At 34.6% G+C, this 27,562-nt stretch overlaps 1 protein-coding gene across 1 annotated transcript in view; it reads right to left on the bottom strand.

The window, feature by feature from the left end:
• GRID2 (glutamate ionotropic receptor delta type subunit 2) overlaps positions 1-27,562 on the bottom strand; it is a 1,398,327-nt gene that overhangs the window by 945,012 nt on the left and 425,753 nt on the right. The gene's annotated exons all lie outside the window — the stretch shown is intronic.

The following is a 27,562-nucleotide window of genomic DNA, read 5'->3' on the forward strand; positions in this document are numbered from 1 at the left end:
GATTCTTTGGTGCTTTGCTATCCAACTCTAGTCTTTCTTTTCATGGATTGGAGATATTATATAAATGCAAAATGGGTTGCATATGTTTCATATTTGAAGAAAAGTTTTCTTCTGAGTCTTACAAGAGCTTAGCTCCTATTGTTCCTCCTTACCCCTTTTACTAAACTGGAGTTTTTCAAACAAAGTCTGCTAAACTACTAACCCAGTCTTGCTGCCCCTGCATCTTAATCTGTAGCTTCAAAAGCTAAGCCTCCCACCACATTCTAAGAATTTGAACAGTAACCAATAGAATTTCAATTTATCTGCTCCATTTTGCGTTATAATATCTTTAGATTCCTTGTTCTCTGCAGAGCACCTACTTTAAAGTTGTCCTTACTTTGCAATGTTGAGACTTGAGTTAATGGCTTTGTTTGGTTTTTGTCCTTTCATGCATAACACTTTCACCATAGAGAAGTAGCGAAGGGTGGATGAAGTTGGAGATGATGCTCCAGAATGATCAAGAAATAATAAAAAGCAAAGTTTCAGCTCAAATGTGTATATAACACACACTCTACTAAGAGACTTATTTCATCAATAATTCTAAAAAAAAGTAAATAGAAGAATTCAAGATAAGTGGCCTTGAGTGGCCAAAAGCATTCATACCTCACTATAAATTCTTTTAATCAGTTAAGCAGATGCACTGAAATACTTAAGGAAGACAGACTTCAGACTTCAAAAGTTAGAAATAAAAAAGTTCTAGGTTAAAAAAAAATCAAACGGAGGTAACAGTAGAGTGGTAACAATGTAAATGTAAAAAATTAATGTTATTGTGAATTTCTGATGAACCCATCAGTTTTAACTTTCAGGACAATTTTTGGCTTTACAGACCATAGATTAGTATTATCTCTACCCACTTAGTTTAGTATTCCCACTAGAAACAAATTCAAATGTAAGAACTTCCTTTCTACCCATATTCTCCTCAATCATTCCCCATTATGAAAAGGCAGAAAAAACAACGGGATATATACAAACAGGTTATACATCTCTGTGTTCTATAATTCTATAGTAGCATGCATATGCACTAATATTTTCAAACAATTACACTTTTTGGACCATATCTCCATGAATTATATGGGTCTATAGTTCACTACCAGTGATTTCTCCTCCCATACCTAATTTTTAAGGGAAAAATGAAAGCAATGAAAGCACGTTTTCTTTCTCTTTCCTGGTAATAAAATCCATTCTTGGTTCCCAGGGACCAGGAAGTACAATAGTACTATGAATTGTACAAGAATAACAGCACTTCACATATGACGCCGGTGAGAATAAGGGGAGAGGCCAGGGCCAACCACAGCAACCTTTTCTAACAGCTGTGAACTCCACATAACCTCAGGGGTGATGTTAATAGCATGCCTGAGATCCCCTCAAGTTCTTATATAACCAGTATGATGTGATATTAGACAGTAAGTAATTAAACAATAATGTGTTCAGGGATGAGCTTAATGTTACACAGTAAATGCATGACGCTGAGGAAACATAGAAACCTATTTTCAGCTCAGACTCCAAGGAGAAAGAGGATCTTGGTCACCAAGTGTTTTGGACAGTCTCTGGTCACAAGTACAGGTTACAGAGGACAAAACTGCTGGTGGAAAAATACGATATGGAAACAAAGCAGTCTGGCATGTATCTAACCATATCCATAGAGATAAATATTTCTCATTACAACACTATTCTCAACAAATGCTCCAGGAAGCCCCACACTAAAGAACCTTTTCAATTACTGCTAAAGTCAGCTATGTAGTCCAAGTGAGTTCTACCTATCTGAGTCAACAGTGTGATGTCTAGTGTGGGCAAAACCATGGAGCCAACAATGCTTACAGAATGCTGCCCAGTTAAAGGATTATTTCTATTGCTATGTACCACACATTAAGCCTGAAAACTCCATACACAATTTTCTCACTTCAATGATGGTTTAACACTTTTTTTTTTTTACAATTATAAAATCACAAGTACTATACCATTAGTTTAATGGTACTCCCCTCGTCCCCTTGTATTTTGTGAATATCACTGGCAAGTTTTTCTGAAAACGACTGTTTTACTTTCCACAGCTTCCTAAAAGGTTAGGAAAGCATATCTGGAAGTTAATATTATATAGTTCTCTATTTAAAACTTAAAATTTCAGGGTACCTGGGTGGCTTAGTCGTTAAGCTTCCAACTCTGGATTTCAGCTCAGGTCATGATCTCAGGTGGTGAGATCGAGTCCCATGTCCAGCTCTGCACTGAGTGTGGAGCCTACTGGCCCCACTCCCTCTGCTCCTCCCCCCGCTCATGCTCTCTCTCTCTCAAATAAATAAATAAACCTTTAAAAAATAAGTAAATAAAACTTAAAATTTTCTAGCATGTGATTTAGCTGTTTTAAGTAAAGTACCTCACATTTATTTTTATGTGCAGATTGTGTACTTAGATGTTTTATATTATTTTAAAAAATTATCGTATCAGCTTTATCTGAAAGGTTTTCCTATTATCCTTTCTTTGTAGGTAATAAAACTGAGGATTTGACGCTTTGTTAAGGTGATACTGGTAGAAAGTGTTAGGGCTGAATTTGGATCTTTTGAGACAAACTTCATAATCCATTAAATTATCACTAATCTAGAAGGAGAAGTCCTTATCTTTCTAAATTTGGTTATCTCATTAGTGGGTTATAATTATTACCAGTAATTTAAGGTCTGATTTTTTTTCTGTCTGATGATAATCATAGGTAATATTTACTGAGTACCAGCAGTTTTGATGTAAACACATTTAGTTTCTCACAAGGAACACATAAGGATACTTTTATTTTCCCATTCTACAAATGAGTAAATGGAAGCTTACAGAATGAAAGAAACTTGCTCAAGTATTATTAAGTCTTAAATAGGAAAAGTGGGATTAAAACCCAGGCAGTTTGGCTCCCATGTCCCTGTGCTTACTTTTTCCACTAGGACACCTCTAAATGAAAAACAAAACAAAACAAACAAACAAAGGATTTAGGAGTAGGATTCTGTCAAAAGCACTTTCTTTTCTTTTCTTTTTTTTTAAGATTTTGTTTATTTATTTGACAGAGAGACACAGTGAGAGCAGGAACACAAGCAGGGGGAGTGGGAGAGGGAGAAGCAGGCTTCCTGCGGAGCAGGGAGCCCGATGTGGGGCTCGATCGCAGGACCTGGGATCATGACCTGAGCCGAAGGCAGACGCTTAACGACTGAGCCACCCAGGCGCCCCAAAAGCACTTTATTTTCTAATACTAAAAAGATTAAAGTATATTAATAATATTAGCTGCCATTTATTGAGAAATACAAGATGCATCAAATAAGTAAAGCCTAGAGAGTTTTTTTAACTACCCAACATTATAGAACTTTTTTTGCTTTTTGAGTCCATAATGCAAACTCTTAATTTTAGAGTCCTAAAATATCTTGTTTTATTTATATATGTATATGTACAAATATACACCATATACTGTATATATTCAGATCTATATGTTATTTGCTATATAGGTACCTATTTGTAGCATGTGCTTAAGTAAACTGATAATAAAATGTATTAATTCATTCCACTATATGAATAAACAATCACTAACCCTAACTTTGTTTTCTATTTAAAATTTTGTATTCTCATTTCAAAATGAGATCCTTAGTTACTATTGATATTAGATACCAAAACCAGCTGATGCCAAATGACAACTATAATCAAGATCTGGTACTGGATTAGGCAAAACCCTCCCCTGGAATAGCTCCTGGGAGAGACATCTCCTATTCAGTGTGTCAGATATTACTGTAGTACTAAAGTGGTGACACACTAAATTAATGTAAGTTACACTAAGATACAGTGTCACACAGTACAAGGAAGGAGACAAGGCCTATGTACTTGAAATGCAACAGTTGGGGAAATAGCCCAGTCAATGAATCTTTGTGTCTAACTGGAAAAATTGTTCTACCCTCAGTGGAGGCTGTTTACTACTGCCATCTGGGGCAGAGGAGACTTAAGCTTTAGACAAAACAAAACAAAACAAAATAAAAGATTGTGATGTAATTTTACCTTAAAACTAAAATAATTTCTGAGAATATACAGAACAAAATCTTTCAGAGTCCCAAATACCTCTGTTCTCACCCTAACTCTTAGTATGGTTTACCAGAACATGCATTGGACTTGGAATAAGATAATTTCTGGGTTTAATTCTTAGCTTTAATACTTACTAGTTGTATAATTTGATAAAGCTACTCAACTTCCTTATCTGTAAAAAAGAGACCAAACTAGCTAGTGGGATCCATATTATATTTTATTATGTTGACAACAAACAAATATTTATTTATTGTCTTACAAAACCTGTTTTATCTCCTCTGTAGTAAATCAAATTGAGTAGAAAGATGTGTACTTCAAATCTTAGCTACCCAGAACATGCAAGAAGTAAACTTGAGTGCATCTCTCAAGTCAAAGAACCAAGGAAGAATATATCAAAAGGATACGGGGGTAGCCTACCCAAGAGGAGAAACAAAAAAACAAAAAAAAGAAAGAATGCTAAATGTCAAAACAGTTATGTCAAGATAAATATAAATGGACATCCCAAATAGATAGTTCAAGACAGATAAAAATATCCAATAAAATACAAAAAGATGCCAAATCTGACTTGTAATCAGAAAGTGAAAATTAAGATCATAATGGGATATAACTTTTCACACATTAGAAGACAAATAATACTAACTACTGATAAGGGTAAAGATCAGTGAGAATGCTCACATACTGCTAAAGGGAGTGTAAATCATCAGAGAACATTTGAAAAAAAAAAGTTGTGTTTTCTTTAAAAGATGAACACATGTGTACCCTACAACTCAAACTTTTCATTTCTTCATTCTAGAAGTAAAGTTTCTTAAATGAAGAGCTGGCTATACTTCATTTCCCAATTTTTTCTTTTTTTAAGAGACAGAGAGGCAGCAGGGGGATGGCAGAGGGAGAGGAAGAGAGAGAATCACAAGCAGACTCTGCCCAGTGTGGAGTCTGACACAATGATCTCACAACCCTGAGTTCATGACCTGAGCCAAAATCAAGAGTCGGAAGCTCTTGGTGACCCTCCCCATTTTTTCCATTCTTTTTCTCTTCTTCCAGTTTTATTAAGATATAACTGACATACAGCACTGTATAAATTTAAGGTATATAGCATAATGACTGACTTGTAGCAAAACAATTATCATAGTAAGTTTGGTTAATTTCCATCATCTCATACAAATACGAAAAAAAAAAAGAGAAAAAAATGTTTTCCTTGTAATGAGAACTTTTAGAATCTATTCTCTCAACAAATTTTAAGATATCATAGAGCAGTATTAACTACAGTCATCATGTTGTACATTATACCCCCAGTGCTTATTTATCTCATAACAGGAAGCTTCTACCTTTTGACCACCTTCATCCAATAACCCCATCCACCACCCCCTACCTCTGCTAACCACAGACTTGATCTCCTTTTTTGTAAGTGAAATCATATAGTATTTGTCTTTCTCTGTCTTATTTCCTTTAGCATAATTCCCTCAAGGTCCATCCATGTTGTCACAAACAGCAGGATTCCCCCTCCCTTTTTTTAAGTTTTTATTTCAATTCCACTTAGTCATAGTGATTCAACATTTCCATAGAGCACCCGGTGCTCATCACAAGTGCACTCTTTCATCCCCATCACCTAGTCTCTATTAAAACCATTCCAATTAGGTTTTCGTCTTTGCTACTCTATGACTCCTGCTTATGTTAAGGTCAACATTAATTTCCTTATTGTGAATCCAATATTTGACTCTCAATTCTCCTTTCTAATTGACCTTTGAACAAGTTTTCCTCCTAACTCATTGGTCACTTCTCAGCCTCCTTTGCAGCTTTTTCCCAGGCTTCTTCATGTTGGAATGCCCTAGGGCAGTATCCTTGCTCCTTTTCTCATCCTTATTCTCATTCACACTCTTGGTGATCTCATCCAGGCTTATGATTTAAAATCTTATCTATATATTGACAACCTCATTAGGCCTAGAATACCCCCTTGAAATATTAACTCATATATCTAACCAAACACTTGTTTTACCTTTAAAACCTGCTGCTGCAACCTTCCCCATATGTTCCATCTGCACAGGCTAAAAGCCATGGTTTTATCCTTCATTCCTCTCTATCTCCCACTTTTGTTACAAAAGATAAACCTACATTGACATATCATTATCACCCAAAGACCCACAATTCACACTAAGATTCACTCATGGTGTACATTTTATGGGTTCAGACATCCATAATAACGACATGTGTCCACCATTATAGCTTCATACAGAATATTTTCACTCCCCTAAATATGCTTTGTACTCTGCCTATTCATTCCTCTCTCATCACTAGTCTTTGCCTTTTTATGTTTATCCAAATACTTTAGCACAGTACCTGAAAGACGAGAGGCTCAACAAATATATTTTAAAATAAGTAAGTGGATTATACTATTTGCTATATTCCCTAAAGAAACTGTTATTCAGATGTACTATTAATAACAGGTTTGCTTGTAAGAGTAAAACAGCAGAAATCACTCAAATATGTATTGACTTTCAGGAAAGGTGCTGTCTAGCAGCCTTAGCTCAACTATAGGTGTTTCATCTTTTGTCACTATTTTTACTGATTTCAAGGACACCTCTACACTCAATTTTAAAAGTCTGCATTTAAAACCTTTAAATTTGCTGTCTGATCAAAATCTATTTAATTAAGTTTTTGGTTAAATCCAGAAGTAATGATAAGACCCTCCTCCCCCACTCCCTGACCAAGATTATTAAACTATGGTCTCTTTTAAGACTAAAAATACTTGAGAATCTCCAGTCTCCTAAAGTATATAACAATGAATACTAACATCAAGTGACAATTTTTCCCCCATTTTCTCAATGAAAACCATCAAATAATGTCTTTTAACAGTATCAGCAGCCTAAAATCTACTTTTTCATATTTATATTTTGATACGCTCTCTTCATTGTATTTGGCTGCATTTGCAAGAGATAGGGCTCTCAGTGTTTGAATTTAATATTATTTATGCTATGCCTTTTTTCCTATCCATTTAAGTATCTCTGAGTGCTTGTAATCGTTACATCAAAGTCCATCTGCTAAAAAGATTATAAAGTCAATATAATACAGTTTATTTTAAAAAAACTTGATAGTAAAGTATATAAGACAAATATATAAAATCATTAGAATATTAAAATATTTTTAAAACCTCTCATTTCAAAGCAGATATCATAAATCTAATGGTCACTAAATTCCTCTGACCTAAAGTCATCCAACCTAAGAAGAAGGGGGTCTATAAAATTATTTATTATTTAAATTAAAACTGGGGTCAAACAATTCTCCAATAGCTGGCTTAAGCAAAGAAGGAATATATAAGAGACAGGAAGCCCACAGGTATTTAGATAAAAGACAAGAACTTTAAGCAGGGAAAACATGATAAATTTAAGAGATAGGAATAAGCTTCAGGACAGTTCATAAATTATTCTTGCTTGTATGGAGTTGTTTTCTTTTTAAGTTCTTAGATTTCACAATCATCCACTCATTTCTTTCAACACTTCTGTATTTCTTAAATACCTTAGAATTTTTAGCAATGCACTGCTAGTTCTGACATCTTTAACGTTATATTTAAATCATAAATTCTAACCCTATCATTTTCAGAAGAAGAAATTCTCCTATGATCAGGTATTGAAATGTCAACTTACAATGCAGTTTTTAGAAACAGTTGTTTTTAAAAAGCTAAAGTACACAAAAGGTATTCAAAAATCTATGTTAACTAGTGTTTCTTGTCTTTTCTTTTACTTTGTAGGTTTGACAGTATTTTTCAAAAAAAAAAAAATTCAGCCAGAGAATTGTATCAAAACATGAAAAAAGAATTGAAAAAGCTCACTCACACACACACTGAAAATAACAAAACACCAGGTATACCTCTTTTGTGACATGGTTTCTTTAACTGATCAAAGAAATATAGGAAGACTCAAGATCAATTCTACCAGGTTGCCTTCAAATATAGTCTATTTAAAGGGTAATACTCAAAGCAGAAAATTCTATTTTTCAGTTAGAATACTGACTTAGAACTAAAAAGAAATTACTTCTATTTTTTTTTTCCTCCTCAATTCTCTTGAAAAGTATCTTGGCAAACAAACACAAATGTAATTTTTACAAAAGAATACAAAATTCAATATTATGTTTATTCCTAAAATTACAGGTTAGAGAGATTAGTTATTTTGAACAAGTAACTGCTAGTTACAGATGCAAGGAATTCCAGGACATTTTAATATTGTGGCTATATCTTAGCAATTAATACTACTAATAATTAATGTTTCTATTCCAATTTTGGAATCAGCTTCATCTGTTTGTCTACATTAAAAAAAAACAAAAACCTCTGTCTATATTTTAAAGACAATCTCTATAATGTTGGATTTTGGCTGGATATGCATGGGGGAGTACTGGGAGGCTTTTATTTTTTGGTGGATTATGTCAGTTGTAGAAAAAAAAAGCACACAATGAAAACTGCCTTCAGCTTGGAGTTAAAGTGGGAATTAAAAAATGGCCTTTTGGACACTGACCTTTCCACATCCCAAAAAGATAGATGACATAATGTTTAATGGTGCTACTGCAGTACTTAGTATCACATAATTCACTCTCATAGCAAAGCAAATGACTTTTAAACTATCTTAAAAAAAGATGACATAGCTCAGACCACTAGATCAAGATCTTTACTGCTACCTTGAAGAGAGAAAAATACTTCCCTCGGGGAAAATATTTTCACATGGATCATATTTGGCACCTAGTTTGCTATTTTCCACTGTGTATGGATCAATGGTGACTTGAAAAGAAGTCTAGACATAAATTCTAGCTGCCCAGTATATCACAAGTATTATTTTTTAACTATTATAAGACTATTAACAAACATTAAGGTGATAACTTTCTTAGGATATTTCAAATATTTCACATTATTTTACCATTTTATATTTTCTAATGATAAATGATACATATACCAATCAAAAATTTGTGTTAACCTCAGAGTTTTATACATATGTTTAACTTTATTGAAATGTTTACAAATAAAAGGATTATTTTCATGAATGTTACTTGCCTGACTAGATAACATGATACTCATGTTAAAATATTAAAATATATTAAATTTTAGGGCACCTGAGTGGTCAGTCGGTTAAGTATCTGCCTTTGGCTCAAGTCATGATCCCAGGGTCCTGGAATGGAGCCCTGTGTCAGGCTCCCTGCTCACTGGGGAGTCTGCTTCTCCCTCTCCCTCTGCCTGCAGCTCTGCCTACTTGTGCTTGCTCTCTCTCTCTCTCTCTCAATCTCTGTCAAATGAATAAATAAAATCTTTAAAAAAATTTAAAAAAATAAAATACATTAAATTTTTAAATCAGAAGAGATAGCCACCTACATATTTGTTAAAATAATCATACATGGACATGCATTAAAAAATATTAAACAAAGTCTGGAATTTCATATCAGGTTGGAAGTATGCTTTTAAAAGTATTTTGAGACTATATACATCTACAGAAAATACAGTGATAGAGCTGAAGACGATTAAATGAACATCTTAGAATAATAATGCTATTCAAATCTACAAAACCAAATTCAATTTGTTTAAATGTCTGATCAGGTACAAATTTGATATCATCAAAATACCAAAACTACATCAAATAAAGTCATTCCCATGAGTAAAGTCCAGACAGTAGTTTGTTAATATCAAGAAAAATATAAAAGGGAAAATATTAATTTAGTGGCAAAACGAAATATTCCCCCTGTTACCAATACCTCTTAAATGAATTTATTTATTTATCCTGGGGGGGGCGAGTAGGGGCAGAGGAAGAGAGAAACCCAAGGAGACTCTGCACTGAGTGCAGAGCCTACTCAGATGGATTTTACAACCCTGAGATCAGACCTGAGCGGAAACCAAGAGTCGGAAGCTAACCCACTGCACTACCCAGGTGCCCCACCAATACCTCTTTAATTAGGAGGAAGAAAAGTTAGTTATTTTTTTAACAATGTCTTTCCATATGTTTCCAGATCTACCTCAAGATTGTGTAGTCTAATCACGTAGGCTTGAACACCAGGTAATTAAACTTTTTCAAATTATGAATGAAAAGTAAATAACCCTTGGGAGCACCTGGGTGTCTCAGTCCCTTAAGCAACAACTCTTGGTTTTGGCTCAGGTCATGATCTCAGGATCATGAGGTCCAGCCCAACCTCGGGCTCCCTGCTCAGCACCAGTTGTTTAAGATTCTGTCTCCTCACCACGTTCCCTGCCCCCAGCCCTGCTACCCCTCTGCCTCCACACAGGCTTTCTCTTTCTAAAATAAGCAAATGAATAACATCTTAAAAAAAAAAAAAAAGAAAAGAAAAGAACCTTTGAGTAATATTGTTAGTGATTCTCCTAAGAGGAACACACAGACTTTTGTAAGGGAATCTGCAAAGCCTATGTTAAAATCTCAGATGGCAATTCTAGAGATAGACTATGTGAAAGCAGACGATGAATATTTATTTACAAAATTAAATGAATAAGACAAAAATGGAGATAAACAAACACATGAATAGGTGTTTCCCACAGTCTTGATTTTGTAAAATTATCATTCAAAGCCAAGTCTTCTCCGGTTTTTAAAATTATAAAAATCACAGAATAAATACCCTAAGAGAAAAATTATTAGCAAAACTATTATTTCAAAAATAATATTCTAACAAAAATTAGAAGAGTTCTCAAAGTATCAATAAACTCTAAGTTCCTTGAGAAATTATTTATTAAGGAGAGGAAAATAGTTTTACACAAATAAGAGAATTACTCTGAGCCCTTTGAGGACAACAGCCCTATCTGAATATGATGCATCATCATAAAAAGATCTGTAAATGGATAATAATGAAAATGCAACTTTTATGTTTCAATGGACTCTTCATTCATTTAATCAGTAAACATTTATGAAGCCTCCTTTATATTCCAGATTCTGTACTAGGCATTAAAGATACAAACATTAAAAACAGAATAACCTTATTCTTAAAAATAAAAATTAGCAATGTACAACAAATCATTTGCTTTATAATAAAGAAAACCACACTATTCAAAAATAACTTCTAATAAATATATTATTACATTTTATTGAGATATAACATGCATCTATGAAATGTATACATCTTAAATTGCACAGTTCAGACCAATATATAGAACATATCTAACACTTCAAATGTTCCTTCTTAATATACATTGATAAATGTAGAAGTTATGTTTGAAGAACAAGAGCCTAACATTAGATAGTCTAAAAGACATGAAAAATTGGCTTACGATAGTCTAAAAAAATAAGAGCATAGAAAGACAATTATACAATTAAAACATAATATGGAAAATGTCTAACCATCTCAACTATTTTATAATGTGCTAAAAAACTTAATGTGAATTTCAATCACTTTGAAGATTTTAATGTCTTTGAAATTTAAAATAATTAAATTTAAATAGCATGGGAAATAACTGTATAAAGTTGTATCAACATTGATTCCAAAGAGGTAATGTTTAATAACTTCAATTAATGACTTATATCCATTTATTTGATAATATATAAATTACCAGATTTGCTAAATAGTCATGGTAGAAGATTTCTGCATTGGTTAAGCAAAAGGAAAAAAAAAATCCTTCCTTTTCATTTGCCAGTGCCCTAGGAAAAGAATAATGTTTAATGAAATATTTGGATGGGTGGGCACATGATACTACAGGACCAGAAGGTATAAAAAAGAAGTTTTAATCCCTTTAGCTTTCTATTGTCATGCATGAACAGCCTAACTTTAATGTGAGTAATACACATAGAACATTCACCACCTTGAACGGAGGGCTTAACAGGCCTTGAATGGGCACAAGCTATGCCAGTGTTCCTCATCTGAAAGAAGCCCATCCTCATCCTTTTTAAATGAAGGACTGAAGCCCTAAGGCTAAGCCCTAGTGAAAAAGGTCTGCAACAATGAAAACATCTCTGCCTTATTCAAAACATTGCCTCTTTCATCCCCCTTTTACTTCTGCTTTCATAATTTATTTTTTTAAAGATTTATTTATTTAAGAAAGAGAGAGAGAGAGCGGAAGGAGGAGGAGCAGAAAGAGAGGGAGACAAGGAGACTCCCCACTGAGCAGGGAGCCAGAAGACATAGGCTCAATCCCAGGACCCTGAGATCATGACCTGAACCGGAAATCAAGATTCGGAGGCTTAACCGACTGAGCCACCCAGGAGACCCTACTTCTCCTTTCATAATTTAAAAGTTTTAAGATTGTACTCTTCAGAGAACCTAAAATCGTGCAATGAAAATGGATATTTTGTTGTAACTCTAAACATGAGACAAAATATCTGTGAAAAAATAAATCATTTGAGAAGGACCCTGAAGATTTTTTTTTTAGCTGATGTTAAATTGTCCCATGTAATAAAGTTATACATAGTCAATTTGAAGAGTATTTTTAAAATACTGAATTAATTACTGAAATACATTCTTACTCAAAACATTCAAGCCCCTAAAAACAAACAAAACTCATAATGATTAATGTTAACTGCAAAAAAGAAAAAAATCTGACCATTAGGTCGAAAAACTGACCAAAAAATCTGACCATGTACTCATGACTTTTACCACTATTTCCTCTAATGATCAGTTTCTAAATTGTTGTGTGTCTTAGATTTTTCATACATGAATACGACAATGCATGGTACCTTGTGATTTTTTTTAATTAAAGATTTATTTATTTGAGAGAGAGAGAGAATCTCAAGCAGATTCCCTGCCGAGCCTGCTGAGTGTGGAGCCTGACCCTGGGCTCGATCCCAGGACTCTGAGCTGAAATCAAGAGTTGGATGCTCAACTGACTAAGCCACCCAGCAGTAAATTGTGATTTATGTGTAAAGTTACTGCCATGTATCACCTTCAGTATTTAGATGACCTACTTCAGTAATAAAATGATTTTTTTTTCATTTTTATACCAAATAAGACCTTATAAACATGATCCCTTAACCAAAGGTGAAAAGAACTAAAGAGAAACAAAAATAATAAGGCATAGGTTAACAAAGACTGCTGCTAGCTACCCAAGGTATATTTTCTTCTTCATAGTAACAAAGCCATGACATTATTATAGATGACAATGTCTCTACCGAGAAGACTATATTTTCCATCCTCCCTTCATACTATGAGAGGCCAATGAGATGTAAGTCAATATTATTAACAGTGCTTACTAGAGAGCTCACTAAGAGAAGGAAGATACCTGGCAGATAACCTTTTTGTCCTTCTCCCATTCTTTATTTCCTGTTTAAAAAGAGGGTGTCATAGTAGAAGATCCAAACCATTTTCAACCAAGAGGATGGAAGCTACATGCTAATTATGGCAAAGCCAGAAGATAACTTGTCTCTTGATGCTTTTATGAATTTAGGACTGCTTATGTCTAAATATTTTTTGAATGTAAGAAGAAACTCTCCTGTGTTTAAGTTCTATAGTTGAATTTCTGTTATTAACTTTATGAATGTTTCCTAATTGAGAGAATGATGAGGAAATCTAGGATTTATCAGTATTCACTCAAAACATTATTTAAATATAAAGATCATATAAAAATGAAAGATAATGAATATAACATATTTCAGCCAGAAAAGTTGGCTTGTATAATTTGGTAGAGGTATCCAAATATAACCTAATCCCCAACACTTACTTCATTCTAGAAAGGACACTCATTAAAATACACACACACACACACACACACACACACACACACGCACATACACAGTTTTACGATTTAACACAAAATAGAGTTTTTTAATCCAATGGAAGTGTTACTAGAAATGTTATATAGTTTTTCTGAAACATCTTTAAAAATTGCATATTAAAGTTAATGAATATTTTAATTTTTATATTAATTTAACTTTATACATACAATAGAAAATTTTCAGTGAGTGAACTGAAATAATTTTTGGAGGAATCAGTAGGAGTGAAGTGTAAGCGTCCTAGTCTGGGTATTAGAATTATGAGCTAGGTAAACTGGTGAATTCACTGAAACTTTTTGAGGATTATGATTTCTTAAAAAATGAAGGATTACAAGAGATTATCTTTAAAGCATGAACAAGCTTTAAATTTCTATGATATCCTGAAGATGTCTTTAGATAAAAACCATTAATGAGCACCAGATGGGAGATGACCTCTATCCATTTGGGACCATAATTAAATCCTAAACTCTGTGCTGCAATTTTCATATTTGTCAACTTAAATGATACAGCTCTTACATACCATAATTCCATAAAGTTTTGATCGCCAAACTTGTCAGATACCACAATTACTTCTATAAATAATCCACTAGCTATCTCAGACCTACATGACACTTAGTATATTAGAATTGAATAAAATTGTTTCTTAAACTTGCCAGATTGGGGAGCCTGGGTGGCTCAGAGGGTTAGGCATCTGCCTTCACCTCTGGTCATGATCTTAGGGACCTGGGATCGAGTCCCTCATCGGGCTCCCTGCTAGGCAGGGAGCCTGCTTCTCCCTCTGCCTCTTTCTCTCTCTCTCTCTTTGACTCTCATGAATAAATAAATAAAACATTTAAAATTAAAAAAAAACTTGCCAGTTTGTTGCAATCACCTGCAGTCCTTGTTGAAAGTATACATTCCTATGCTCCCTGAGCCTGTTCAATCAGAATGTCCATGATAGAGAACTAGGCATATCTCAGTGTTTAGCAATGGGCAAAACAGTAATTAGGTTCAGGGGAGTTAGGATTTAACTTAATATTAGGTTAAATCATACGTATTCCTTTGAAAGATATAAGGGATAGAAGGTTCAGCAATAATGGAAACATAATACCAAAAACTTCACAGACTACTAGAAGTAATTGAAAGGTAAATAATTAATGTTGAAAATTAACTGTATAAAATGCAATAGTAGATTTAAAATATATATATATATATATATATATATATATATATATATAGCAGCAGTGAAGGTAGAAGTGAGGAACAAGTATTTGTCCTTGAAAAATATTTTCCTGGGGATGAGAACATGAACTGAATGTTCTAATTCAATACTTTATGAACATGTTGACCACAAGGGGCACATTCTGTACGGAATAAGCACATGGGGCTGTCCTTCACATTGTAGGATGTTTAGCGACATCCCTCGCCTCTACTCAATAGATGCCAATAGCATCCCTGGGATTTGAAATAAAAAAAAAAAAAATGTCTCTCGACATTTGCACAGGACATATAAAAAGGTCTGCTAGGGCTTTCATAACAAAATACCACACACTGAATAGCTTAAACACTAGAAATTTATTTTCTCACAGTTCTGGAGGCTGGAAGTCCAAGATCAAAGTGTTGGTGGTTTGGTATCTACTGAGGTCTCTTTCCTTGGCCATTTTCTCGCTATGACCTCACATGGCTTTTTCTCTGTGTACCTGCATCTCTGGTGTCTCTTACTCCTCTTAGAAGGACACAGGTCATATTGGATAAGAACCTCTCCCTTATGACCTCACTTGACCTTAATTACCCCTTTACAGGCCCTATCTCCAAATATATGGTCTCATTGGGAGCTAGGGTTCAACATATGAAATTTTGGGCGGACATAATTCAGTTCATAACACCCTTTTTAAAAAGCAATGCTATTAGGAGGGGAGGTTAAAAAGAAAAGCCATACCAGATCCTTGAGTATTATACTAATGATTTTATATTTCCCTTGGCAACATATGGGGAGTCACCAAAAATTTTTAAGCAGATTTGGATTTGGATGAGAAAAACTTGGAGATAGTGTGATTGGTCTGAGGCCCTCACACTAGTACAAAACAAAACTCAGTAAGTAACTGAATTTAGTAGGAATGGAAAAGGAGAAAAATAAGGTATTTAGTTTTTGTAGTTGTTGTGTTATTATTTTTAATTTTCTATGTTGAACAGTTAGGTTAAGGCATGAAGTCATCCCAATACTGGTAAATCTAATAAACTGTTAGAACCACAGAACTTTAGAACCGAGGAAGATTTCAACACATTTATACAAATGCCCCATATGATGCAGCAATCTCTTCTCCAGTATCACTGACGACTTATTTCTAGTTTTTATATAGACACTTTGGTGGGTGGATAACTCACCTCTATACTAAACAATTTATTCAATTTTTAAACAGTTATTGGTTGAGCCAAACTTTCACTCACTGCAATCATTTTTCTTAATTATGTGATAAAATTGTTTCACATATTAAAATTCCCCACTCAGTATTTGAGATCACCTCACATATGTATTTTTTTTTTCCTTGCTGTCTTCCATAATTAAATTCTAAAGGGCCAGAAAAACAAAAACTCCTTTAGTTCTTTTCAGGGACATACTGGTAAGGCTACCTTCATTCACATATTCCCACAGTGAGTTCAACTCATTATTCATTTTTAATATCCTAAAGTTTGGGGTTTTTTCCCCACATGAAGGTAGTGGAGCCTCTTCTTTTTTTGTTGTCTCTCTACAAAAGTAGAAAACAATTCTTACAGAGGAATGAGTCAGTATTTTATATGAAGTGCTAACATTTCCTGCTAGCATATATTACTTTCTAGGTTGTTTCTAGCAGATCTTTAATTACAAAAATTAAATACTAGAAATGGACAAAAATTCTAGTTCACACTAACAATTTTAATATGCAAATAAATAAATTAATGCTTTTCTAGACCTATAGACACACACACACAGACACCACATCAACCATGTGAGTGTCCAGAGGGAAGTGGTATATGTGTGGAACATGTGTACCCAATACTAATTCTTCAATTCCTGTATTTAAGGAAAATAATGACTAGAGATTTTTTGAGTAATAGTGGGCAAATATCACTATATAGTTCCATAACTATGGGGCCCATGATTTGACCTAAAACACATAAGAATTAATTTTCCTGTACCAGCATACCAATCTTGTCAGAGTAAAAGCATCCACTATTTCACTGAAAGTTACTAGTCTTATGAAGAATTTACTTATATCACACATAGCACTGAACACATTTTAAAAGCTAATCATCATGATGAAAGATTAAACACATACACACACACACACACACACACACACACACACAGCTGTTTTTCCCTCAATCAAATAGGAAGAAAAGCTTTAATCTGAGACTATCAAAATATGTGTTATTTTTTACCAGATTACATGATATTCCTATAGCATGTCAGAGATTAATTTTCTTAAATTCTCTTTAGTGAGACAATTTACCTGCATTGTTACTGATTTCTTAAACATAATGCATGCATTAACTAATATCCTTTATGTCCAATGACATTAGTAGCTTTAAAAAATGAATTCTGTTTTTGCTGTGACCATCAATCATTTTCTGAATCTGGATACAAGAAATGAACATTGTGGAGGTTGACAGTTCCAACAGAGTAGGCCATGTGTTGAGGCCAGATTAATCTGACAATTAAACTAAACCCATTTGCTGTTCCAAGATTTTAATATTGAAAAAAAATACAAGTTACAGAAAAGAATGAAAGTTATCAGAACCTTGCCCAGTAGTATATATTTGGCCGCAAATTGTATGCCAGCTAACTCTGGGTTGCAGAAACAAGAATCACATGGAAGTATGCAGAGCCCATGTATACTGAAAAGGTCTAAGTCTATTTGAAAGACTAATGCAGAGAAAAAGAAGTTTTAGTTAAATTTGGATGAATTTGCAATTTTAATTTGCTATATCAGGATGACCTCTATTGGCATAGATCTCTTCTGGGAGGATAGATACATGAAATTTACTATCTCATTTAGAGATGAATAATCTGGGGCTCAATTTACTTATGCAAACTTGATAGTTTACCGAGTCTTAAGTTTTGTTTTATTTGCCAACCTTTGTGCTTCTAGGGAAATGGTGATCAAGGTACAAATCTATGAATCTCCTGCAAAATAATCAACTAAAGGCACTGTTCAAAACACAGATTCCTGAATTCTACACCAGAGTCCTGAATAAGAATTCATACTGAAATTTGAGAATTATTCAGGAATTCTTAAGCATTATGAGTAATTTGAAGAAGAAAGTATAAGTAATTCTGAGTCCAGTGATAACTCAGCGTTTACCAAATTATTGTGAAATAAAGGGGGATAATACTGAGCTTGGAGGGATTTGAAGAGAAAATCCTCAGCAGCCTTACAGGCAAGACAGGTCTTCCCAAGTCTCTACACAAACGAGAATGAACATAAAATGCTTTTGTTTACCTCTAAATAATAGACTAGGAAACTGGGTTAACTTGATTTCTTCAAAAAGGGATCTCTGACAATATCAAACAAGATTACAGTATTTCGAAAAATTCTGGAAGGAATGCAAATATCCTGAGAAAAAAATCCACTTTTTTTCTTTAATAATTTTTTTATTATGTTACGTTAATCACCATACATTATATCATTAGTTTTCGATGTAGTGTTCCATGATTCATTGTTTGCGTATAACACCCAGTGCTCCATTCAGTACGTGCCCTCTTTAATACCCATCACCGGCTAACCCATCCCCCCACCCCCCTCCCCTCTGTGATTTTTAAAAAAATTTTTTATTGTTATGTTAATCACCATATATTACATCATTAGTTTTTGATGTAGTGTGCCATGATTCATTGTTTGTGCATAACACCCAGTGCTCCACGCAGAATGTGCCCTCTTTAATATCCATCACCAGGCTAACCCATCCCCCCATCCCCCTCCCCTCTAGAACCCTCAGTTTGTTTTTCAGAGTCCATCATCTCTCATGGTTCGTCTCCCCCTCCGACTTACTCCCCTCATTCTTCCCCTCCTGCTATCTTCTTCTTTTTCTTTTTTCTTAACATATGTTGCATTATTTGTTTCAGAGGTACAGATCTGTGATTCAACAGTCTTGCACAATTCACAGCGCTCACCATAGCACATACCCTCCCCAATCACCCAGCCACCCCATCCCTCCCACCCCCCCCACCACTCCAGCAACACTCAGTTTGTTTCCTGAGATTAAGAATTCCTCATATCAGTGAGGTCATATGATACATGTCTTTCTCTGATTGACTTATTTCACTCAGCGTAACACCCTCCAGTTCCATCCACGTCGTTGCAAATGGCAAGATCTCATTCCTTTTGATGGCTGCATAATATTCCATTGTGTATATATACCACATCTTCTTTATCCATTCATCTGTCGATGGACATCTTGGCTCTTTCCACAGTTTGGCTATTGTGGACACTGCTGCTATAAACATGGGGTACATGTACCCCTTCAGATCCCTACAAAAAAATCCACTCTTTTATTCCTTTTCAGGATCTGGAGTAATTTCATTCTCAATGAACATTATAAATAGGTAACCCCCAGTAGCATTCTCTATCAATGATACCACAGTTCTCTATAAGGTGTGCCCAGTAAAGGACTATGAAAAGATACACTGATGAGTTTCCTCAAAATCCTCAATGTACCTTCCAAGGCTCTATATGATCTAGGTAGATCCTGCCAGTCTCCTCTCCCAGAGCCATAGGCTGCTGACAGTATGTGGCGCCTCAGCCACCTGCTTCCCATTGAATGCTCTCCCTCTACCGTCCCTTCCATTCCATTCCTCCACCCACCACTTACCTTACCTAACAACTCCCTCTTTTTTTTTTTCAAATTATGTTAAGTTAATCACCATACGTTACATCATTAGTTTTTGATGTAGTGTTCCATGATTCATTGCGTATAACACCCAGTGCTCCATTCAGTATGTTCCCTCCTTAATACCCATCACCAGGCTAACCCATCCTCCCACCCTCCTCCCCTCTAGAACCCTCAGTTTGTTTCTCAGAGTCCATAGTCTCTCATGGTTCGTCTCCCCCTCCGATTCCCCCTCCTCCATTTCTCCCTTCCTACTATCTTTTTTTTTTTTAACATATAATGTATTATTTGTTTCAGAGGTACAGGTCTGTGATTCAACAGTCTTACACAATTCACAGTGCTCATCATAGCACATACCCTCCCCAATGTCTATCACCCAGCCACCCCAACCCTCCCACCTTCCCTTTTCTTTTTTAAGATTTTGTTTATTTATTGGACAGAGAGAGACACAGCAAGAGAAGGAACACAGGCAGGGGGAGTGGGAGAGGGAGAAGCAGGCTTCCCGCTGAGAAGGGAGCCCGATGTGGAGCTCGATCCCAGGACCCTGGGATCATGACCTGAGCTGAAGGCAGATGCTTAATGACTGAGCCACCCAGGCGCCCCGCCCTCTTCTCCTTAGGTTGGAGAGTAAAAAAAGGCCTTACAAGACCACTTCCACCTCTGCATTGAGGAAGCAAAGTCTAGGCCATTTACATGTGCTTATAGCCTGTGCATTACCTCTTCATAGCACATTGCACAATTAAAATTAATTATTATATTGGTTATTTTTAATATATCTCTCCATTGCTTGCTTATAAATTCAAAGAGGTCAGGGATCATGGCTTTTTTTATTCAATCTAGTTATTGCAGTACTTAAAAGTATATGTCATGTAGCAGGGCCTAAATAATTTTTGTAATGAATACCTGTGCAACTACATGTATATCTAAGACAAGATGGTTTGTATGGCAACATTTCAGTGTCATACATGTTGTACAATTACTAAAAACTTCTGAATTATATCTCAAAACTTAACCAGTAAAATTGGGTTTTTCTTTTATTCCCAAATGATGGTTAAAGGGACAAAAATGTCACTGTGTCCTCCTTAAAATAGAGCAAATGAAAATTAAAATAATTAAAATCTTGTAATTTTTTCATTTGAATTTATAAGAATAGTTTAAAAATCATGATATTAATTAATCTCTTAATTCACATAACATTTGATAGCATATTACATATTTTTAATTTGTATTGATGCCCTCAATTTTAGGCACAAATCTTAGTCTTTTAAGGAGGGTAGAAAGCTTTTCCTACTATATTTTACATTTTATGAGTGGAGAAAAATGTCTTAAAATGCTTAAATCTCACCAAAAGTTCATACTAGTATAAGGAGATGTGTTACTTTTTTGTAATAATATTTCTTACAGATATAGCTACTGCATCACGAGCACAGAGTCCAAAAGTAAAATACAATAAAGTAAAAAGATACAACTGGGCTGGTTTAATGATATTCAAATCCTAGTACCCTAGGGAACTACAATATAATCTGTGAAAATGGATTTGATGTTACAAAATACATTTCTGCGAATTTTTTTTTTCAACTGGCCCCTGAATAGCATTTCAAAGGGAATTAAAATGCGGTTAACTTTCCACACTTCACTATCCATACTTATTGGTGTTTAGTATAATTAAGAAACACATGGAAGGGGTTGGTAATATTACAGATTGTATTCGCAGACATTTCATTCAATTAAATTTTTATCAGAATAGATATTTAATAAGTAAAGGTGACACAAGTGAATAAAAGTGAAGAAATATTCTGCTTGCAGATCATAGAAACTTCTTTTGTGCTGAACGAATGAGTAGGTGATTTTTCTAGGATGACTTGACAGAGCATGTAAATTACGCAACAATACGAAGCCTCAGGGACTAAAGCAAGGGAAACCACACAGGATGCTGAGGTTCAGGGAATGTAGCATCACCTTTCAATAAGGTAAGAATTGATGTGTATGCATCATTGAAACTGTGCTGCTCACCATAAAAGAGTTTCCAAGACAGAAATAGTAATATGGGCTTTTGCACACTGCACTGTAACTTAAACTCTCTACTTTAATTTTCCAGACAAAATGTGGGAAAACAGAGTTCAGCATGTTTAAAATTGCAAGCAATCTTATACTGCGTTATCAGGAAGAGCTAGACCATGGGTCCCAAACTTACAAGATGCATAATCTTTAATAAATAATTTTTCAAAGTGCCTCAGTCTTGTTCTTAGTAAAATGGGATTAATATCTACACCATAGAGTCATGGAAAGAAATAAATTAGAGTGTTGTTTATGAATGAACCTACTATGGTAGTTAAGATACAGCATGTTATGTTTTCAAGAAATGCTTAGTTCACCTACCATGCGACAATTAGAAAAAGCATGCAACTGCTTCCCTCCCTTTGTATAAAATTCCTTTAGGAGGAGATAGAAGTCTCTGTGCTGACTCAAGCTGCATAAGAGAAAGAGGAGGGCATAAGAAACCAAATACAGAGAGATAAATGGAAAGGTGAGGAAATATGAGAATAAGGGAGAATATTATGTATAAATAAAACAAGATCAATAGTTAGTGTTGATAGACATTGGACTGGCTCCAACATTCATTTCATGTTCTTTCTTTGTGCCTTTCTATATAGCAGAGCCTGGAAAGGGAAAGAATACATTTGCTAAACTACCTGGCTGCTAGGATTTTAGATGACAGTTACATTCTACCAATCAGACAGAATCACAGAAAGTTTGGAAGGGAAAAGGGCAGAGGCTGTGCTTTTCTTTTTATTTGCAAACATGGTCGTGGCAACATCTATCTATTTCTTTTTTAGCAGCACTATATAAGTTTCTAGTGTCCCATCATCGTTTTTGTAGGTGAAAAGAAGCCAAGATGGAAGTCAGTCTGTTATGGATCTGAATCCGCCAGTAGTAAAGGTAGCTTTCTCATCATTGCAGTTTCGTGAATGTAGTAGCTCCTTGACTGTAGAGGTATGCTGACCATGGCACTGTGGAGTGGTTCTCAAGCCAGTGGCTTCTCACTATAGAAAAGACATTAGCTCCGTTGGATAGTTCTGTTCAGTGGGGGTAGCTCTGTGATTCATTCCTGACAGCGTAGTCTAGAATTCTTTCCTCAACTCTATTAAGGCATTAAATAACCTATAAAAATTTTTTTTCTATTTAAATGAGATATGTGGATTCTGTTCTCTGAAACTAAACCATATAGAGGGAGATTCTCATAAAGTTCCATAAAGGGTATAATCAATGGAGGAATTACACGAATGAACAACAAATTACACCATTTGAAAGATAACACTTGTGTGCTTAAGTCTTACTGTATTTTTTTGGTTTGCTTTGGTTTGACAAATCATGAGAGACTTTTAATTATAGGTTGCTGGAGGGGAGGTGGGAGAGGGGATGGGGTAACTGGGTGATGGGCATTAAGGAGGGCATGTGATATGATGAGCACTGGGCGTTATATACAACTGATGAATTACTGAACTCTACATCTGAAACTAATGAAGTACTATATGTTGACTTACTGAATTTAAATTTAAAAAAGTCTTACTGTATTTTGTTTCTTAAAGCAACATATTTCACTCAAATAAAAAGGGATGAAATACAGAAAACAATCACTAATCATCCATTATATATGCTATACCAGGCAAGGTACACTGAAAGAAAGAAGAGAAAGTAGTTTAAATGAACTAACAATCTATACAGGGAGTGACATGTCCACTTAAGTATCAGAAAGTGTAGCAAGCACAAAAAGGAAACAGAATGCTCCAGTAACATAGAGGAAAAGGAGAGTAATTGTGTGTTTGGTGATGACAGAAAGATAATAGTACTTCTTATGATTATAGTGATTGCAATCTTTTGGGAATAGGTTTCACAAAGTGAGATTCACACAACTAGTTTTCTGCCATTAACGGATTCTCTACAAAGAAAGTGTCTCTTAGTAAGATGTTTGGGAAAACTAGGTTAAACCAAAATATATTTTATTTTCCCAGGACTCTTCAGAGACATTAATAGCTAATGCACCTCGGGTATCTCCAAGAATTTTTTTGACAACAGAATTCAGTTTTCATGAACTATCTGTCAGGAGTACTGTTCTAAGGAACACACTTCAAAAATAAGATGTGGCATCAGGTAAAGAATAGAGATATTTATAAATACAGAAAAATGGCCATTGTACATGTAATGCATTGAGAAAAATCAGAGCACAATAAATGCTCACTGTTATAACTAATTTGTTGCTAAACTGAAAAGTATTTTCAAATGCTATGCTAAGGAATTTGGACAAAAGTCTGCAGTCTAGGGGAAGCCTTTTTTTTTTAAAGAGAGTCAGGGGGAAATGAGAGCCACAGATTAGAATAATCACATGGCATCAAGGTAACAGACATATCTACTAATCCTGATGGCATGATAGCTCTGGAAACCAAAAGATTTTTTTTTTCTCTGAAGGCAGAATGATCAAAAAACTTGATGTGCTCCAAGAAAATTTGCAATGCAGTACACATATACGCATATACACACACATGTAACACTAGCAAAACAGAATTCTGTGCATCCATTTCTCAATAAAAGTAAAAAACTCATCTCAGAAAATTTCTTCAAAATGTTTTGGGGCTATGAATAAAAACTACTTAATTTCATTCTTTGAAATTAAAGGTATTCTTTTCAGGCACTTTTTTTTTTTTTCCAGGATTGCTCATTATGACTTATTTAAAGATTAAAAATATATTTACTTTATAGTTTTTTAAAGTATACAAATAACAATTATAGTAATAATTAGGGGTGCTTGGCTGGCTCAGTTGGTGGACCGTGTGACTCTTGATCTCAGGGTTATGAGTTCAAGCCCCGCATTGGGTGTAGAGATTACTTAAAAATAAAAGCTTAAAAAACCAATTATAGTAATACTTTGAAAAACAAAAAATAAACATAGCTAATAATTATTGAATGCTAATTATGTGTCAGGTGCTATTTTAAATGTTTTTTTATACAGGAACTATTTTGTGTTCAAAATAACCCTATGAGTAGGTACCATTCATTCCTCAATTTTATGGATTATGAAACTCAAGTCACAGAGAGTCTGGTCCCTTCTTCAAAGACACTGTTGTCTGGCTATAGGCCAAGTTGCTATAATAAAAAGACAGAAAAATACAGTGGCTTGAATAAGATAGAAGCTTCTCTCTCATCTGGCTCCGCAGAGCTACAGTCAGTTTAGGAAGGCACTTTTATTCCACCAAATCACCTGAGACCCAGATTCTTTCAACTAGTAGTTCTGTTATCCTTAGGGTGTTGCCTTCATTGGTATGGCTTAAGCTAGTTCTTCACCACCATGTCCATATTCCAGCCCACTGGAAGGGTATAAGGGCAGTGGAAGGCAAGGAGGTATTTTGAAAGGGTGAGGTCCAGAGAGTGCCTACATTACTTCCTCTCATACCCCATTGGTCATTGCTTGGTCATATGACTTTCCCTAGGTCCAAGGGGAGATGAATACCAAGAGAGAGTGAGAGAGAGTGAATATTGGGGATAATTAACAATCAAAGAATCCTAGTAAATCGCCTGGGCATTCATCTACTAATTAACAGAGAGCTGAGATACAAACTCAGTTTTATCTTACCTAATTCTTAGATGATATTCTATACCTAAAACCAACCAGTGAAATATGTACTATTAACCCCACTGAGATGTCTATTTACGATCAAAGAGATTAAGTTATCTCTTTTAGTATCAGCAACTAGTCAGAAGCATTTCAAGATATGAAACCATGTCTCTGGTACAAGGATGATTTTTTTTTAATCACACTGAATACATTTTTCTATCATTAGCAATGTGTTACTCTTTAAATTATGTATATGATTTTTAGAAACTCTTATGCTCTACAATATATCACTCTATTCAATTTATTTATTGATTCAGTTGTGATCCTCAGTGAAGTGTTATCTTTTTTATTTAAAAGAGGTTGAATACAAAGTCTTCAAAAAGAATTCACTTTTTTAACTTTTTCTGGGAGAAAATTAATGTTGTTTTAACTTACAATAGCTTTTCCAGGAAAATATACCTCTATAAACCAGAGGGTTACCTGCACTGACAGTAGTCCATGAAACCTCTTTCCTGAGCTTGCCAGTCAAATGTTGCTCAAGCTTTTAGTGAGAATCAGTATGCAAATCAGATAAGTTTTGTATAATAAGTTAGTCTCTTTTTAGGTCGGTATCTATAGAAGCGAATATCAAAATAAAAGTTCTCTCTTGAATCTCACTAAATTTAAATCTCAGTAGAGAGGCAAGGATCAAACAGAGAGGGCCAAGATCAAATTGAGAATAAAGTAATCTTCTACATCCCTTGAGCTCCCAGTACAAGTGATGATAGCAACCAGAGGGGATGCCTCTCTTGTGCTGGGAGCTGAGGGGGATAAAGTGAGGGCACCAGTCTTCAGTACTCTCTATCTGGATCCTTTCATAACTACTAAAACGTACTTTAAAAATTTCAGGTATTAGTAGTGCCATAGGGAGTTGAAAGCTCTTTTCATACCATTTTAGCAGTCATTTGGCTGTAGCACAGGTCACGGTTTCTTGTATGCTACCATAAACCTCTACCTAAAAGTGTCTGACTGTGAGAAGCTAGCAACTATCTGCATGGTTGACAGGACTCCAAGAAAAAATACTGTCTCACACACCAACCAAGCTCTCTGCTTCATTAAATAGTACTGACAGTCCTTAAATATCAATGAATACTTCCAAATGAATTTTGTGTATCCTTACCCATAACATATTTATAACAGTGCATGTAATGATGAACTTAGATACTGATTTGTAATGAAAAATAATACTCAAATTTGTCAAAGTAATTTGCTTTTATGTTTCTGACCTTCCTCTGAAAACAGTCCCCTATATTCTATAACTTCTTAAGTCCAGATTCTTAAATCTCTAAACCAAGAAAGGCAGATGTACTGATCACTGACACTATTTTTATCTTAGTTTATTCTACAAACCTATTACTAGAGGGAAAATTTGTATAAATTTGAAAGTAAAAGCAGGTGCTTTTCCTCAAAAGACTACTTCATATATTTCTAAATAGTACAGGAATTATTATCTAGGCCTATAAAATAACATCAAATCCTGCTATTTAGTTTATAAGATTTACAAGCTCACAAATTTTTGAAAGTGTTATAAAGAGCTAATGAGATATAATGATGTTTGTTATATATACACAAGCAACATGTATTGTGTACAAATTCTTCCAGTAGCTTTGATACAGTTATTAAAATGATTCCAGGAAATTTCTAGTTTCCTGGACTTTGGCAGTAACACCTTTAAATCCAATCTCCTTGGCCTGATTTCTACTATAAATACTATAGTAGTATTTAATAAATATTCATTTTTTCAGATGTTCATTTACTCACCAAATACATCTAAACAATTCCCTGTCAGTTATTGAGCTACCACTGTGAATACAATGATGGGCAAAGAAAACATAGATCACACTCATGTCTTTTAGAGCCTAATAAAAGAGGCAGATGTCAATGAAATACTTATACATGTATAAAATTACAAATTGTGTTGTTTCTATAAAGAAAAAATATAGATATTAATTAGGGGGTAAATACAGGTTGGGTAATTTAATCTGTAGCTAAAGAAGGCTCCTTTGGACATGTAAATGAGGCCGCAAAGTTTGCAAGAATGATGTGTGAGAGGGTAGGGCAGGAAGGAAAATATAAGCTGATGCAGAAAGATGAAAGAGAAGCAGGTACTCTGAATTAGGGAGCAGTGAGCTGTCCACATGCTTACCTTCCAAAGACCAAATTCTAAGATCTTAAACTTGAGCTTCAGTTATTGAAATAGGAGTCTCAACTTGTGGTCCGTCTTTGTACTTTTGTGAGATGCTTCCCTACTCATTTAGTAAGAGAACAACTTAAAAATCTTTAATTTTTTTTCTTTTTTCTTTTGACTGGGCAAGTGAAG

Source organism: Eumetopias jubatus, unplaced genomic scaffold, assembly GCF_037043125.1.
Source record: "Eumetopias jubatus isolate StellerSeaLion01/CBP00866 unplaced genomic scaffold, mEumJub1_p1.0 scaffold_2, whole genome shotgun sequence".
NCBI classification, from domain to species: Eukaryota; Metazoa; Chordata; class Mammalia; order Carnivora; family Otariidae; genus Eumetopias; species Eumetopias jubatus.